General features: G+C 43.9%; 1 protein-coding gene across 1 annotated transcript in view; it reads left to right on the top strand.

Moving 5' to 3' along the window:
• Window positions 1-8,584: 8,584 nt before the first annotated feature.
• Window positions 8,585-14,559, top strand: part of TAC3 (tachykinin precursor 3) — a 203,746-nt gene continuing 197,771 nt past the window's right edge. The window contains exon 1 of the mRNA XM_078659046.1: window positions 8,585-8,663. The gene's annotated coding sequence lies outside the window, so the exon portion shown is untranslated. The remainder of the gene's footprint in view (window positions 8,664-14,559) is intronic.

Raw genomic sequence — 14,559 nt, forward strand, 5'->3', positions numbered from 1 at the left:
CACCCTTGCACCGTGGTGCAAGGGGGCCTGCATTGATGCTACGGTGCCAAAACGGCACCAGAGAAGGGGGAAAGAACAGGAATGCATTGTATTGGATAAATACAGTGCATTCCTGCCCTTTCATTTTGACGTAGATCAGCATAGCAAGAGCACTTGCTGCACTGCCCTATGCCAAAACCCCATAAATGAGGCCCCAAGTTTACATACTTTGCATGTAAACTACTAAAATATGCACACAAAATTGTGATACAGAATACCATCAAAAAAACGGTAGGTATATCAAAATAGGCATGATTCTAGCATCATGTGTAATCTATATTAAAATATAAACTACACAATAATAATACAATAAAAAATGAATAATGTTAATAGTTAATGCAAATTAATGTACAAATATATTTAAACTTTTTTTGAAAATTACAATAAATATTAATAATAATTTTAAAATATGTAAGAAAGAAGCATATATATGTGTAACAAGAACATATATTAAAATTAACACACACAAAAAATACAAAACCAACTATAAGTTAAATTACAAAGAATATAAAAATAATTTAGATAAATAAAGTATAAAATTATTTTTTTAAAGAATAACAATACAAAATAAAAAACACTAGAGAAAGTGTTGGAATTTGAAGAAGTCAGATTTACTATTCTAACTCAAATGTAAGCAAAAGAAGGAAAAGTACTTGACTTTGGAGGGATTCGATTTACTATACCCACTCCAATGTAAGCAACATTAGGGAAAGTGTTGGACTTTATAAGGGTTTCATTTACTATTTCTTTTACTATCGTAGCAAATTTAGGCAAATTGTTGGTCTTCGGAGGGGTCAAATTAAAATTCTCACTCCAACATTAACAAAAATAAGGAAAGAGTAATATTTTGGCGGCATCGGATACACTATTAAGCAAACACAAGAAAATGATGGAAGAAGCGCTGAAACTTTTCAGACACTCACCCCCAGTCACAGATCTGGGTGTAATCCAACATTGTTCTTTATCTCACTTTACCACCCGGGTTCAGACCCAGCCAAATGCAACTCAGTCTTGGCCCTGTTCCTATGTTGGCAGGGTATACATAGACGTGGGTCCCTTGCTCACTTTGCCACTGGATTCAAGCTAGCCTGCCTGATGAGGGATGAAACCCTGAAACCGGTCCCGGGATGCTTGTTTCCGGTCCACAGAAGACCTCGCTTGACAGTTCGGGCTGGACTTTTCCCATGAGGAACAGGGTCAAGACTTAGTTGCAAAAGTTTCAGCGCTCCTTCCATCATCTCCTTGTGTTTGCTTTGTGAGATACACTATTCCCACTCCAATTTAAGTTACCATAGGGAAAGTGTTGGACTTTCGAAAAGCTATATTTACTAGTTCCACTCCAACACTAGCAGAGGAAGTGTTGGACATTGGAGGAGGTTAGAGTTACTATTCCCACTCCAACGCAAGCGACAGTAGGGAAAGTAATACCCCCCACAACAGGGGCTATAAGCTGCAGGTGCATCCACCTAGTGCCATGCTGGCCTACACAAATTAACAAATAAACAACTAATTAAAAATAGATAATTATGGTAACAATCAAATAAATATTGTATATAATTTTCAATAAATTAACATAAGAATGTTCATTACAAATAAAAAGGGATGCTTATAAATTTCAAAAACTTACTACCCTAATCCCTTACAAACCCTCTGCTAAATTAAGAATTACTAAATAAATGTAAAATATTAAAATATATATATATAATTGCACATAAAAATTGCAAACAATTCTAACCTAATTTAAATAACTATTAATTCAACAATTAACATAATTAATTACCAATCAATTATTTAATTTACATGCAAGAATTATTTAACCCCTTCCATGCTTGTGACGGAACCACTCCGTCACGAGCCATGGGTGGCGTGTGCTCAAGACGGGTGGCCGCTCCGCCCACACGGCACTGATTCCCCGCCTGTGCGGTCGAATTCGTGAGTGGGCAGAGTCGTGACGGAACCACTCCGTCATAAGCACAGCCCGCCCGTGGCTCGTGATGGAATGGTTCCGTCACAAGCATTGTGGCGCTGCGTACCCACCCCTCCCCCCCAGCACCGCGGCGGAATTACCGCCGCGGCCAAGGGGTTAAAAATAACAAAGTAATAATTGTATTCTAAAAAATTTCCTACACTAGTTCCCTGCAAACTCTACAATTTTTGATTTTTGTTTATTTATTTATTTATAAAGTTTTATATAGCACGAACGTGACCCACGAGGGCGTCAGAGCGCTTTACAGTATCAGAACATAAATGGTTGAGGTGGTATACATACATTCCAAAGTGTCAATTTGTACAAAAGGAATATAAAATATATGAATAACAAACATAGAGGACCGTGAAACTGCAGGACATAGTACAATATACATTTAAAGAACATTAGGTGAATGTGCTAGCAAACATACATATTATAATCACGATCGAATCCCAACGGATAAAAAGTGTATAGATAAGACCAAGAGGGACCCACCACCAGCTAAGCTTTACACTACATACAGTTATTGAACAATAGAGTAGTGATATTCGTCATACTTAATATGGACTCAACCATTCCACCTGAGATAGGCAATAGTATTCCGATCATAAAGATGGCTCGGTGACATCCTAGAAATCAAACTTATGGCATGAATTTATTCATTTGTAGTATTTTTACTTCTTTTTTGAAGATGGTAAGTGCAGTGATTCCACGAACTACTGGAGGTAAGGAGTTCCAAATCCTTGATGCAATCCCTGAGAAAGCTCTACAACCAGTTTTCTTCTTATGGAAGGATTGAGGTTTCAGAAGAAAAGTGCTCGCACTTCGAAGTCATCTGCAGCCTCCTGACCTTTCCAACTTTAGAGCCAGGTAACTGAATGTATTGTGAATTGCTTTGTGTGTCATGTAGGCTACTTTAAGGTGTATTCTTGCCTTGTAAGGCAACCAATTCAGGGCTTTAAAGGTTGGAGAGATGTGACAATTTCTTTTGGTTCCTGATACCAGTCTAGCCGCAGCATTCAGTGCTGCTCTTAGCGGACAGCAAAACAGGGGGTGAATGTTTTGCCATTGTGCAACATTCCGTCCATCATCTTGTGTGTTTTGCTGCTCTTAGCGGAGCCAGCTTGTATTTAGGAAGACCATAGAGGTTGGTCCTTCCTAGTCTAATCTGGGTAGCACTAGGGCTTGTACTGCCATTTTTAGATCAGCCTGAGGGAGGAAGGGTTTGAGTTTCCTTAATATACTCAACTTGTAATTAGCTCCCTTGGAGGCAATAGAGATGTGCGACTACATATTCAAATGTTTGTCTATGGTGATTCCTAGGGATTTTGCTGTGTCAATGATGAGGGGGACACAGTCAAAGGAGGATAGGTGTTTTAACCATAAATCTAGCTTTGGTGTGTGGCCCGGTGGCGAGATGAGATTGAATTCCGTTTTTGTAGTATTCAGCATGAGGTGGTTGTTAGTGAGCCAGCTTTGCGTGTTCAGTAGAGTAGTGTTGAGGGCAATTACATCTTCTGGCGAGGTGATTTTCAGATACAGTTGGGTGTCATCCGCATACAGGTGATACAGAATGTTCACAGATTTCAGTGCATTTGCCAAAGGCTCATTAGGAGGTTGAAAAACATGGGTGATAGGGCAGATCCCTGAGGAACACCAGGGGTAACTATAGAGGTATGTGAGAGGGAATTCCTCATCTTGAATCTTTGAGTTCTGTTATTCAAGAAGGAGGAGAACCATTGCAGCACTGTGCCAGAGAGGCTCATCCTTCGTTCCAAAAGGGACAAAAGGTTGTCATGCTTGACCGTATCGAAGGCCGAGGACAGATCAAGAAGTATCAGTAGGCATGATTCATTGCAGTCAAGTATTTTTAGGATGTCGTCCATAATATGTGTGAGTGCAGATTCTGTGCTGTGTCCTTGGTGGAAGCCCGATTGGTGAATATCTAAGAGGTTATCATTTTAGCCCATAGTGGTAGGATAGATGTTTTTAAAATTTTTAACAAGGCGAGAGGCAGGGGGTCAGAGAAATGATTGGAGAGGTTGATTGCTTGAAGAGTGTTGTTGATAATTTGTTGAGAGATTGGTGAGAAGGTGTGCCAAGAGGCATTGTTTTTTGTGACTCCCCCTGGATTATTAAAATGTACTTTGAATAAATCGCCACAGTTAGAATCTTGGCCCATAGTTTGCGGTAGCGCCATCTTGGATTGTATGTCAAGCTCGATGGACTTAGTCTTTTCATTGAAGAAATTGGCAAGCACGTCACAGGTAGGTGTGGCCAGGTCGTTTGATTCCATAGAGTTAGTTGTATTGCATGATTGATGCTTGACGATTTCTGAGAGTTTTTTTGGTCGGTTGCTAGCTTGGTTCAGCTGAGTTCTGAAAAAGTCTGCCTTTGCCTTAAGAATCTTCCTATTGTAAGAATTCCTTAACCTTCTCGGGTGCTCAAGGTTATCAGTGGAAGGAGCCGATTTCCATAGACGCTCTGCAACTCTTAGGTGTCTACGCTCCGCGTTCAAGCCCTCGGTAAACCATGGTTTGGAAATCTTAGAGGAGACGTTTTTTTCCTGGAGGGGCGCTGTGGAGTCCAGTATTACGAGCAACGAGGCATTGTAGAAGGTTGTGAGGTCATGTACATCAGTCATGGGGGTCAGAGCGGAGTTACAACGGTTTACCAAGGTTGATATTTTGTAAGTTCCTTTTTCATTGCCTTGTTTTTGATAGTTGGCCCCTTTTTTGAATAGCTTCGCTATTGATAGAGAAGAGGATGCACTAATGATCAGACCAATCGCATGGGGTGATGGATTCTAGTAAGACGATGTTTGGTTTTGCATTGATGAGGTCCAATGTCTCTCCCTTGTTATGAGTTGGGCTGTCACAGAATTGAGATAGCTCCTGAACTAACAGAAACTCTTTAAGACAACCTACAATAAGATCGTTTGCGCTGTTCCAATGGAGGTTAAAGTCAGCCAAAAAGATATGATGAACTTGTGAGTTGGCATTAGATGCCATGATCTCCATTTCTCATCAATACAGGTCAAGTTTTGCCTGGGGGGTGGTAGAATATGTGTAGCTTGCTGGCGATGCGCTTAGCATCTGAAATATTAATGCATAGATAATCACAGGAAGATAGCCCAATAGAATCTGCTTGCTTGACTGAGTTACGATAAATGCAGGCTACCCCTCCCCCTAGTTTCCCGATTCTATCTAAACGTATTAGGTTGTGGGAAGGAGGAAAAAGTAAGTCGAGGATGGGTGAGGAGGAGCTATTTAACCAGGTTTCTGTGAGGACCATAATATCTAAATCATTCTCTAGAACGAGATTGAATATATCCGTAGCATGTTTGCTAGCAGATCTGCAATTAATGAGCCCACACTTCAACTTTTTAATAGAGTGGTTTAAGGTAATCTGTTCTAGGTTGATATTTGTGAGGTTATCTCTATTTATAGATCTGTTGTTGAGAGTCGGTTCTCTGAGGAGATTGGTTACAATGGTTTGAATGATGTCACTTTGGGATTTACTGCTGTCAAAATCCCGGGCATAGGATGAGAGGAGGTCGTCTATGTCACTATCAGAGAGATCATTAAATTTAAACATGCACATTACAATTTGCAAAGTATCCTAAACAAGTTAAAATGGCAATTAATAAATTAAATAAGTTACATAATTGGTTAACATTAAAATAACTAAAACTAAAAAAACAATAATTTATCATTGACATTAAAATAAGTACAAATAAAAAACAACAATTTATATTTTAAATACATTCCCACCCTAATCTCCTTTAACCCCTTCCTTGCGCCTGTCGGCCAACGGTCGTCGGGAGCACTACCTCCGTAGTACTGTGCACGTCCGTTGGCCGACGCGGCCCCGCCCACTTAATGGAACGCCCCGCACCACGGCGGAATTGCCGCCGCGGTTAAGGCGCTAAACCCAACAACCTGATACTAAATTAAAAGTTAATAATACTAATACATAATAATATTAGTACAACTAATATAAAGTTAAATTAATTTAAAATATTGTATTTCATACAATATTATCCACAACAATATTATCTACAACAATATTTTTATAAACATTATCCCCCAGATTCATCATGCTCCTCCTTTGCGAGTCCTTAATAGCGATTATTAAGGAATCGCTATTAAAGACTCGCAAAACGGGATGCATGTAGAAATCGCAACATTTATAGCGATTTCTACTGCTTCCTTATTTGCGATTCGTAGCACCCTGTAGCACCCCTGAAATGGTGATTTACACTGGTGTTGCGCACACACATGTCCAAAGGACATGTGTGTGTGTGTAACATCCAACTTAGAAAAATGCACTAAAGTGAATTTTTCTAATATTTCGCTATTTACAACGAAGTCAGACTTCGCGGTAAATAGCGGTCCAAGATTGCGAATTCGCAATTCTAAAATGGTTCATGAATTGCATTTAAGGAATCTCAATTAGAGATTCCTTAAATGCAATTCCTCGCAATTTAGCGATTTCAAAATTTGCGATTTTTGCACTTGGGATGATGAATCCCAAATGCAAAAAATGTGCTCGCAAAGGGCCAGATTCTGCGAATCTGGCTGTTTGCGAGCCGATTTAGGCTTCATGAATCTGGTTGTAAGTCCCTAAAAAAATTATATTCTTACCTTCTATATTCTGTCTCCCAGATCTGTTATGTTATGTAGAATTGCATAGCGCAGCTTAACACCCATGAGGATATCCAGGCACTGGAGCAGGAGCGTTGACCCGGTGGTGCACCTAGAGGAACATCCAGGTCTTCAGCTTCTTGCGGAAGTTGAGGGGTGGAGTGGCATTCTTGATATGTAGAGGAACTTATTTCCAGTTATTGGCGCCGATGAATGAGCAAGCGCATCCTCCTGTCTTGCCTCTGTGGAGCTGACAATATTTTTGACACTGTATTCTAGTATCTCAATATCTTTTATTCGATGATTTGGCTGAATACCCACCACAACAGGGGCTATAAGCTACAGGTGAATTCACCTAGTGTTGTGCTGCCCTTCACCTTGCGACCTAGGGGGGTATGAGGAAGGTTTGTGACAGTCGTTGGGGCTGATTGTGTCACACCAGGAAAACAGGGGTTTAACAGGCAGACAGTGATAGAAATGTTTAAACATGCACACATGCCAGCTGCTTAGGGGCATGTAAAAACAAGCTCTGTTCACTGTAACAGAACTCAGTAACAGACATTTGGGGCCTCATTACGATGTTGGTTGGAAAGCCTTCCGACCGTCTTGGTGTCAGAATGGATTCTAACCTAATCGGATTCGGGAAGTCCGACCGACCGATTAGGATGGTTTTGAACTCCGTTCGGTCAGACACCCATTGACTGCAATGAGAACCTATGTCCCGACCGACAACCCAGGCTACCCAGGGTAGTTGCGGAAAACCCTGCACTCTGTGGCGGGCACCCCATGGTGCCTGCCACACAGTGCATGGTTGCAAAGAGGGGGCCAATGGGTACCCTCACTGACCCCAACCGGAGGCCTCCAGGTGAAGGGGGCCTGCAATGGGCCCCCAAAGTTGGTTTCCGACAGCCGATCCGTGTCAGACAAACCAATTCGGAAAGGCTGTCCGAATCTGACGCCATCATACGTCGGTTTCAAACGCGGTCCATAGAGCCGTACGAGTCGGCTCCGACCAACTCGGTTCCTCCGAATGCCGGTCGGAACCGAGTCGGAGGGACTGAATGGTTACCTAACATTGTAATTGGTCTGCATTGTAATTGGTCTGTCGGATGTGATTCCGAGTCGGTAGGAAACGCTGGTTCCGAAACGGATTCTGACAAACCGAATGCCATTTGGAGCCTTTCCGACCAACATCGTAATGAGGCCCTAAGATGTGAAGATAAAATGAGAGCCAAGATAGAGCTAGAGACTAAATAGAATCTGCGGGGTTACAGCAGGAGGGTAAAGGCGCAGACAAACTGAGCCTGGAAACCCTTCACTGCAGTCCACATACTATAATGGTAGTGTGAGACTGAAGACAGAGCTGAAGAGCAGGCAGGGTCGGTGGTGCTACAGCAGAAAAGGAAATAAGCAGAGCGGGTGGGCTTGGGGGCCTTGTCAGTCATCCTTATCACTTTTTTCAATGAATTAATATGATTTTATTTTAGAGTAACAGCAAAGACACAGTTGGAAACTAGGTGTGATCTGCAATGTTAATGTTGCACAGCCAGCAGATAAGCATGTATGTCACGACAGACAGACAGGCAGGCAGACAGACAGACAGAATATAGCGCCACAAAAGGAATTGCTTCTACGCGCAGGTCTCTGCAACACGTACACTGACCCACTACGCTGGCTCTCAGCGATTAATACATAAATGCACGTTGCTGGCATGCCAAGTCAGGAAGGAAATGCCTAAGTGAGACATCGGCTGTAGAAACTAGAACGTGTCCCCGTGTTTCCCCAGGGAGGGGAGGGGTGGGCGCTCGTCAGTATTGCGGGTTCCTGATGCGGGGCTGGGGAGGCGCTGCGGGCGCACCGCTGAGTGACAGCAGCTCTCCCGCACGCGCTCTCTCTCTTTCGTCCCCTCTCAGTACTTAAGGAGGTGGAAGGAGCCCCCCTCCCCAGAAGCAGGCAGAGCCAGAGCCATTCGCAGACCCCCAGGACGGCGAGGATTCCTCCTCTCCCAGGTACGCAGTCTTTTAAAATCTCTCTTTATGCTCAGTTTTGAAATATTGGAAATATGAACTCGGGGAGGCAGGCGAGCCTGCCGGGACCCCTAAGTTTCATTGGCGAGAGGTTTGCATCAAGCTTCAAACTCGGGTTCCGTCCGTTTCTAGCCGTTACGCTTGTACAGAACTGTACTGAGAAGTTGTTCGCCCAGGATCACACAATGTGTCAATCCTGTATTAAAACTCTGGCTCCTCACCGGGCACATTGTCATCATTTGCATGAACATGATTAGTGTAGCTATACGGAAGACCTGGGCGCAGGTGGCATTCATCTTTGGGGACGTGCCAGCCTGTCCCGGGAGAGGGGAGAAGCGCAGGGCAGGCCTAGGGTACGCCGGGCAACAGCTGGATTCAGAAAGGAGCGTGCAAGAGAAATGTAGAGGGCGTTCGAGGAAAACGGAGGAGCAAACGAGGTGTGGAGAAAAAGAGGAGCACACGCGGCGTGGAGAAAAGGAGGAGCAAAGTAGGGGTGGGGAAAAAGAGGAGCACTATGGGTGGGACTGGGGCAGTGGGGGAAGCTTAGAGGGGGCGCGCTGAGAAGCAATGAGGGAAAGAAGTGAGGTGGACGTGCGGGCATGCAAAACCGTGGAAGAACGGAAGGAAAAGGGGCATGAAAAGAATGCAAAAGAGGGAGGTGTGAAACTGAGTAGAAGAAAGACCGAATGAAGAGAGACGAAGAGAAAGTAGAAACGTGGAAGGAGAGAAACACAAAAAGTGAAGTGAAAAGAGAAGAAAGATGGCTGGAGACGAAGAGCGGCATGAGAGTGAAAAGAGAAATAATACGTGATGATAGAGAAAGGCAAGAAAGTGTACAAAAGAGGGTCTCGAATGGAATGTGGGAGACAGAGATGGAGAATGGATGGAAGAGGCAAATTAAGAGCGGAAGCGAGCCCAGCATGAAAAAAAACGGGACGAGTTGTTGCGAAAAGGAAAGAATGAGAGCATAAGAGTCGAGAGAAGGAAGAGCAGAGGAGAAGGAGAAAGAGAAAAAGACGAGTAGGAATGAGAGAATGAAGTAAGGAGGAATGGGGAGGGAGGGAAAAAAACAATGAGAGGCAAGAGAAGAGAAGCAACCGAGGAAGTCGGGCAGATTCGAATAGAAAGAGGGAGCAGAGAGAAAGGAAGGATGAAAAGGAGAGAAAGACAATAAAGAACAACACAGCTATAATTAGAAGCGAGTGAATAAGAGAAGCCGGGAAAGAGACAGCTATAAGTATACAAGGAAGATAGAAAGGAAAGAATGACATGAAAGAAAACGAGAAGTGAAGGAAACAGGGAAGGAGAAAAAGACACATAAGAAAACGAGAATTGAAAGGTTGTTCAGGAGGGAATAATGCGGGGTAGGAAAGACAGACGACAAAGAAGAGAAGGAGGAAAAGACCCAAAAGCAAAAGAGGCAGAAGAGGCCGGGAAAAAGGCAACTAAGAATAAGGAGTAGAGACACTGGGAGAGTGGACGACGGGGAGAGAAAAGAGAAGAAGACGACGAACTGCCGGGAGATGAGAAAGAATCCACTGAGAAGAAACTCAGGAGGATCCAAAGAGAGAACTCTGAGAATGATCTGGGTGAAGAAGAGTCAAAGAAGAAACGACGAAAGTGAAGAGATGATGAAGAAACACGATGCAACAAAGTGAGGTGTGACTGGCGCAGAAAAGGGAACAAGAGAGAGAAAGAAAGTGGTAGGAAGGAGCAATAGAAACAGAAAGAAATGAAGACGGTGCGAGATGAAGGGATTTAAGGAGAGAACAAATGAAGGGAGAGGAGCAGAGAAGGAGGGAAAGAAAGGAAATGATGATGATGACAACGAGGGAAAGAAAAGCAAGTAGGACAGAAGAGAAGGAAGTGTGTGGAAGGATAAAAGTGCAGAGAAGCAACGGATGCGAGGGTGGAGAAGACAGAACATTGAGAAGGAAGAGAGGGCGGTAAGGACAGAAGACACGAAAGGACCGAATGGAGCGAGCAATAAAGGGAGGGTGATTAGAGAAAGACGAGAAAAAGACAGAGAGAGCAGTGACGAAAGAGAGGGGGAAAAGTAAGCTGGCAATTAAGTGAAAGTGGGATAAGATTGAGAGCGCAGAGAAGAAATGGCGGGAAAGAACCAGAGCAGGAGAAGCGAAGAAAGAGGCGGATGGGGGCGATAAACGCAGAGAAAGGCAAGGGCGATGGATTGGGGAGAGAGGCTGAAGAAGTGACGTATGAGAGGAACGAACTTGGGAACCGAGGCACCAAAGAAAAGAACGGAAGGGAGATGAAAAGGAAGAGAAAAGGGGACAGCGCGACACGCCAGTAAAAACCCTGCTGCCGAACACCCCTGTAGTACCTGCTACGACGTCCTAGACATTAATTTTCAAAGCCTTTCATCTTCAGGGCCGTGGGCTCCAAGAAGGCGGACAGTGGTCCACTCTCGCGCACGGACGTGACCTCTGGCGCCCCCGTGGCCGTGCCACAAGAACCCCCTGCCCTGGAGTGCATGTGCATGTGCTCGGCACGCGACCCGAGGGCAGGAGGCCAGGCTTCTTCTTCTCTGGCTAGAGCGAGGCACCAGCTTTAGGGCGGTGCGGCCGGTGCAGCCGCACCCGGCGCAACCTTTCGTGGGGAGCGCTGTGTTTAGAAATAACTTCTGGTTTTAAAAAGTAGGCGAACTTCCTTGTACGTGCAGCAGTTTTCAGGGGAAAATTAAAATGTCAAGATAACTCTGCTGATTAATGCTCCTGCTGGTGAAAGATCAGAATGTTGTCCAGTGGCAGTTTTGACTCAACATAAAGTAGTGCAGAGGGTTAACGTGCCTGCTGCAAAGATTGTGTACCATGCAGATCACAGAAGAGTGGGAGTGAACAATGAGTAGCACTGTAAAAAAAATATGAAATGTATATCAGGGAGGGACTATGGAGATATGAGGGGTACTGCTGGAGAGTGGTGGTGAAGGTACCAGTGTACAGGTAGGTCATGGGGGGGGAGCCCAATGCTAAAGATGGCCCTGCTTTCTGCACAGAGCCTACCCAGGAGCTCACACACCCCCCATCCCTCAGCAGCCCAGGACAGAGAAATACCCTCACCTATCAAGACAATGTCTCCCTCCGCACCTGCGGACACTGGGCTCCGTTCACAGGTGGGAGCAGCCCTGCGCCTGGGCACCCTTCCACTCCTGCCTGTCGGTACACTGGCACAAATGTAACTCAGAGGCACGCCCCTGTGAGGCTATTAAACAGTGTCTCCCATGTGCCCAGTATGCCTATCCTTCCATCACTTGTAGGTGCTGCCACGCCCACTGACCTCTAGAACCAGGACTCCCTTGAATGAATGAGCACCCTGTGAGCATTGCTTAGATTTGCTCGGCCAGTTAGAATCCAGCGCTTAGAAAGGAGCACTCTTTTTTTTATTTCAAATCTTTTTTATTAAGGGTTTAAAGGCATACAAAATCAATACAAAATAAACGAGAAAGTGACAGAAAACAATACACGATTGGATACAGAGGGTGTATCCAGGCGATAGTCTGTCCGGTACACATAATGATGGCATACAATATACACAAAAGGTACACGTCTGATAAATTTCCCTATATGGTTCCATATTCCTAATACACCAATGTGGTATAAGATGAGGAAAGAAGAGGTAGACAAAGGAGAAAGAAAGAAAAGAAAAGAGGAGGAATATAGATTACAGAATGCAGCAGCAGCGTAACAGAATATCATAGACTTGCCCATAACAACATCCAATTGTCCAACTCATGCAATCCATTGCTATCAATTAGTAGACCAAACAGGGTGTGAAACAAGGGATAGTATCCCATACTGGCCTAAGGCGGGTCGTAGCATGTCTCCCTTGAATCAAGTGAGCTCCAGAGTTTTGTATGAGGTTTCCGCCATGGTGACGAGTATAGGGCATCATTGTCAGCACCCCTCAGGGAGTTTAGCCATTCCTGCCACGTTTTGAACGATACCTCGGAGGCACTTTTCCATTTATTTAAAAGTACCTTGCATGCAAGTGTGAGCATGAGATCTAAAAGGAGTCTATCGTGTTCAGATGGCAACCTCGGGTCAATTGTGCCCAGTAGGACATATGCAAATTCTTGGGGCGGTCTAAATTGGAATATTCGTTGGATATAATTAAAGATTCTATCCCAGAACTGCTGGAGCTTCGGGCAATAGAAAAACATGTGGGCTAGGTTGCCATCGTGAGAGTTGCAGTTCCAGCATAGAGGGTTGTCACGAAGCTTAAGTCTAAAAAGCTTCTCGGGTGTCCAAAACGTCCTATTAATCAGCATAAATTTTGTTTGGGAAAGTAACGGGGATATTTTGCTTGAGAAGGGAGTGAGGTGAAGCCTATCCCAATCAAACTGTATAGTAGAAGAGTTGGGTTCGTTCTCCCAATCTAGTTCGCACTTCCTATGGGTTTTCTGAGAGAAAGCGGCACTCTAACCGCAGTTGTCTGCCTGCCTTCTAAGCAGGGGCGTGGCTTGGTCCAGGAGATTGGGGGAGTGTGAACTTCAGATTTTCCAACAATCATGTTGGCATTTAATGTTAAACTACATTACACAACAAGCAGGGCGCATGAGGGGGTCTTAAGGGGTAGTTGAAAGGGAGAGACATGCAGATTGGTAGGGGTACTAAGTGAGAGAAAACACAAGAGTTTGTAAAAATAACCAGCATTTTTTGTGACTTTCAAAACAGAGAGAGGGAGACTGTGGGTGCGTTTTTGTCTGTGTCTATGTAAACAATCTCTGGAGAAATCCGGCAGACACCTCGCCATCCGATTGAAACCACTTGATTCCAACTATTTATCAAAAAATATATTTTTAGGGAAGTGTAACACCGCAAACACCTCCTGAAACTACGCACCTGCTTCTAAGTTCAGTGCAATTCTAAAGCAAGGACATGAAGCTGACAGAGACACTATGCTTGTTTTTTTAGTTGTGTTACATGGGAATGTAAAGATGGGTGTGGTTTCATAAATGATGTTGGGCATTAACATGTATTAATTGCCCGTTTTCTAATTTTTGGCCCTTTTTCAGGGGTGGACCCGTAATTACACAGTAGGAGTTTAATACTGGTTATTCTGATCACCAGAGGGCGTAAACTGTTAAAGTCCATGGCAGAGAGTAACGATACTTAATTTTCATTATCCGTGGAATGACGAGATTGGCTCAGCCAATCAGAAGGCTTAGAATGCTGCATTAGCTACTATTTGTCTCCATTACCAAAGAGAGAAAGTAGGTACCAGGACAGAGGCCTCCATGTAGAGAGTGAAATTGATGGTATGGGTACCACAGGCCTATTCCCCACATGCTTCCAGGCCTTTGAGTGGCATGTGCAAACAATAGGATTTAATGGCCCTGCATTATACATCTCAATTTTGTGCTGTGAGAGGGGCATCACCATTCTAGTGAATATAATAGCACATGAAGTGATTGCACGTTCACCCCCCTCTTTCTGCTCTTTCTCCCCCTCCTTCCTCTCTACCCTCTACTGATGTAAATGCTGCAGTAATATCAGAGATGCTGCGTGGGCTTTAACTGAGAACATTATACCATGGGCTCATGATGAGATAAGTGTTATTTTCTGTTTCCATTTCATGTTCAGATCTGAGTTACTTTTACACGTAATGCACTAGAAAGTCGAATTTAAACAGTACACGATCTTTGAATTAGCCCCCAACCCAACTCGCATTGCAGGTTGCCACAATTCCCCCTTTCATATACGAATACCCCTCCTTTGCTTTTTTAGGCTAGGTCCGAGTTATTTCACTAATTCAAATAAATGAAAATAAAGCAAGAAAATAAAGGAGAGCAGAACCAGAAGAGAAAAGAAAGCGGTAAAAAGGGAAATTAAAAATATGAGAAATACTTTCTTTTCAT

Source organism: Lissotriton helveticus, chromosome 1_1 (assembly GCF_964261635.1).
Source record: "Lissotriton helveticus chromosome 1_1, aLisHel1.1, whole genome shotgun sequence".
NCBI lineage: Eukaryota > Metazoa > Chordata > Amphibia > Caudata > Salamandridae > Lissotriton > Lissotriton helveticus.